At 38.9% G+C, this 3,698-nt stretch overlaps 1 protein-coding gene across 1 annotated transcript in view; it reads left to right on the top strand.

Annotated features, from left to right (window-relative positions):
- The first annotated feature begins 422 nt into the window (after window positions 1-422).
- The window catches only part of COL19A1 (collagen, type XIX, alpha 1), an 80,262-nt gene continuing 76,986 nt past the window's right edge, over window positions 423-3,698 (top strand). Inside the window, exon 1 of the mRNA XM_008582985.1 lies at window positions 423-460. The gene's annotated coding sequence lies outside the window, so the exon portion shown is untranslated. The remainder of the gene's footprint in view (window positions 461-3,698) is intronic.

Consider the following 3,698-nt stretch of genomic DNA (forward strand, 5'->3'; position numbering starts at 1 on the left):
TTTTCAGTGTGGTAACAGGCAAGGTAATCTTCCCAGGGAAGTGGAATCTGAATTACTGGTCTGAGGACAATAGAGAAGATTTGAGAATGAAGAGAGAAGGTGACCAGAGAAAGCTGCATGGAGGGACCAGTTGAGGTTCCCAAGTGTGATTTTGGAGTAATGATGTTGCTCCCAGAGGTGTGTTCTCCCTCCAGAAGTGATCTCCTGAGGGGAGTCACAGAGAAGATAGCGGGGGTCTCCAAAGTTGGCGTTATTTAACAGAATATTTAACAGGAATATTTAACATGCAAAAGCAACATGGTATCTATGAAAAGCTGTTATAGCACTATCATCTGACTACTTGTATTGTTGAAGACTGAAATGCATTGAATGTAAGTGGACTTTTTTTGGTATTTTTATTTGTTTTATTTTTACCTAGGGAAACAGTGAACATGGAACCAGTGGCCCAAAAGGAGAAAAGGTAATCTAATTTTCAAAGTGGATAAAAAGGTCCAGTGTTTTACACAAACTTACACACTGACATGTTAGAGCAGCCCCACTGTGGTAGCAGGGTTGCGTCCCTAGGGAGCTTTCCAGCTTGCAGCAGGCAGGAGCCTCCACCTGCCTCCCATGGAGGCAGCAGGATTAGAATCTGCTGCAGAGGAGGTTCCTCCACAAGGACTACTGAGTAGCAGTTGGCTGGAAGCGTATCAAGGGGGAAAAGCTGTAATAAAGTAAATGAAATTAGAACACAAGATTTGGTTTATAATTAGATGTTTTGTGAATCATTGTAGGTGGCAAAAACAATCTGAAGACCCCTTTGGCAAAATGCCTCAGGCTCAGGCTCACTATTTTTTGTTTTCTTAAGTACCAAAACATCAGCTGTCATGGGAGCATTTTTGATGGGGTTTTATAATGTACAGTAGTGGTTTAACCAAATGATTATTTCAAAACAATTTTAAAATTAAAACGCTGATGAATTTCCATTGCATTCTGTCATCATTCGCAGGTTTAATTATATTAGCTGTGAAGATGACAGATTCACTTGCCCACTCAGAAAAATTTTCCATTCCTGTTTGATTCTGATATGGTGATGACCTTGGATTTAGTGTGAACATGCCAGTGTCAGGAAAAAAAATGCCCGTTAAATCTATAGACAGAGATGCGTAGGTTAAAAAATACTCTGAGGCAATGTGGCTTGTGAGTGCTACCTTCATTCATTCACCCAGCAAAAATTCTCTTGATTGAGGGCAGGGTATTTTGACATTAAATCCAAGAAAATTTGACTTCTGTGCCTTATAAATCAGTGCAACCAATCTATTCAAAAGATCATACATCTGGCACAAGAAAATATTGCTAAAAGATAGTCTCAACAGAAACTAGGAGCTTCTTATAGATTGACCATTGAAAATGAAATTTCCAGCAAAATAAACAAATAAAACCTTGACATTCTGAAACAGACCCTCAAAAATTGATTATACAGCAATGATAAGTCATTTGTGTGCCTTAGATTTTACTGCTAGTACATTGGCATTATTTTCTGCAACCCAATAGCTTACAGAAACCATACACCACCATTAGAAACACATTACATTTTAAGCAATTACTACTGGACACTTGCAGGCTAAGGGAAAAGAAAGCTACAAAGCTTGTCACACAGAACAGCTGAACAAAGAAGAGAGTTGTGACACTTTTAAAGTATTTAAATGATGATTCATTTCTTGAAACAAAACAGCTGGCTTCTGTTTTCCTATGTTCATTAGGAAACATATGTTACTTAGGAATTCTTAAGACCTCACTGATGAGAAATTTGATTCTGAAAAACAGGTGTATTTCAAACTCTAAGAACCTTTCTATTGCTCAAAATCTTTTCTAATTGCTTCAGAATCTTAAGTGGAATTAAATAAAGCCAGTGGCATAACTGTTCCTTCCTCTTACCCAAAAAAATAACGTAGAAGAGTCTACAGGGAAGTTGGTGCAATATCTGGTATAAATGTACATATGAAATGACTTTTTAAAAGTGTCACTAACGGGGAAAAACTCTGCCAATAAACAGTGCATAAAATAACTGAAAGACATAAGCATAGCAATGGCTGGAAGAGTGAAATCAAATCTACCTATATACAGCCACTTAATATGTGTTCTGAATCAATACATTAATTTTTTAAATTATAATGTTGTTCATGGGTCACTGCAGTAAAAATTTAAAGCTCCTTCAAGCTGCTCTTAGAGATCTTTGCTTGCACCTGTGGTGAAACCCAGTGGTCCTGAACCTGGACTGCACATTGGAATTACCTGGAGAGCTTTTAGAAAACACCTGTGCTCCAACCACAGAGACTCTGATTTGGGGCGGAGCCCATATCTCTATCATTTAAAAGTGCGTCAAATGATTCTAACATGCAGCCAGGGTTGAGAACCACTGACTGGTGGAAAAAACATGGGCTTTGGGATCAAAAGGTGGTTGTGGCATTAACAGCTAGGTCAGCTTGGAAAAGCCACTTCATTGTAAAATGGGTATAATTGTATCTACACAAAGAGTTGATCGGAGGATTAAAATCAAATGAGGTAAACTTACCCCAAAGCACAATATCTGGCACTTATTAAGTCCTCATTAAATATGTGTTCTTTTCTATTCACCCCACCTCAAACTTTTTTCCCTTTCCTGAGGCCTCGTTTAGCTCTTTGGAGTACTAACTGGTACCATCCTCAGCACCTGGTCTTGCTCATCTCTGCATCTCCCACCGTAATTTTGACAGAGAAGGGACAATATGTGTTGTAGAATAAAAGGTATAACCAGAGGTATAATTTAAACATATAGATGATTTACCATTGCTGTGTAATATGTGACTTTTCAAAGCACAGACCAGCAAAATAGAATTACAAAAACAGCCTACCGTGTGAAAGCAAACACTACAGCAAAGCACCAGAACAAGCACAAATAGCAGTGGAATGCGTACATATAAATCATTCCTTGTTTAGCAGCCACATCATGTATCAAGAACACTAAGATACACGATTTGGTGTTAACAGTAAGTGGCAATGGAGGCCATCACACCCATGGGACAGTCTACATGTATGGAAATGATGATCCCTGCCCTGTAGTTTGCCTGGCCTGGGACCAACAGGTTGCGGTGAAGGGATAATGTATTTGCAAGTTGCTTGAGGGGAACTGCTGCTTTATAGAGATAGTGGAACAAGGTGGCAGGATATCTAAGTACTCCTGAGAAAAGAGCAGGTGTCTTTTAGGGCAGACTGTCATGGGAAAAAGATGGGGTCTCAACAGCACCAGCCCTTTCAAATAACATCAAAAGTGTCAAACTGTTCAGCCTTTCCTTATGTTCAGCAATTTCATCATTTTTTCAACTTATATCTGCAGTGATAAATCACTGAATATCCATTTTAAATAGGAAAAACAACCCCATATGTGTCTAAGATTCAGGTGTAAAATGCTTTGTCTGGAGAATTTTATATGAGAGAAGAGATCCCAAAGATTTCCTCCCAGCCCAGTGTCACTCAAGGACCACATGGAGAGATGGAACACGGCCTCTGTTGGGTCCTTCCTCTGTATTTACGTCAGTTCAAATGTATAGCAGCTATGAGTATAATTACTCATACTACTTCATGTACTTTCTCCTACCCTCCCACTTTTATATTGGCAGATGTGATTTTTTTTTTTTCCTTTTTGTCTTTTTTCGTGACCGGCAACGGATCGCAACCCT

This window comes from Galeopterus variegatus, unplaced genomic scaffold, assembly GCF_000696425.1.
Source record: "Galeopterus variegatus unplaced genomic scaffold, G_variegatus-3.0.2 Scaffold2786, whole genome shotgun sequence".
NCBI classification, from domain to species: Eukaryota; Metazoa; Chordata; class Mammalia; order Dermoptera; family Cynocephalidae; genus Galeopterus; species Galeopterus variegatus.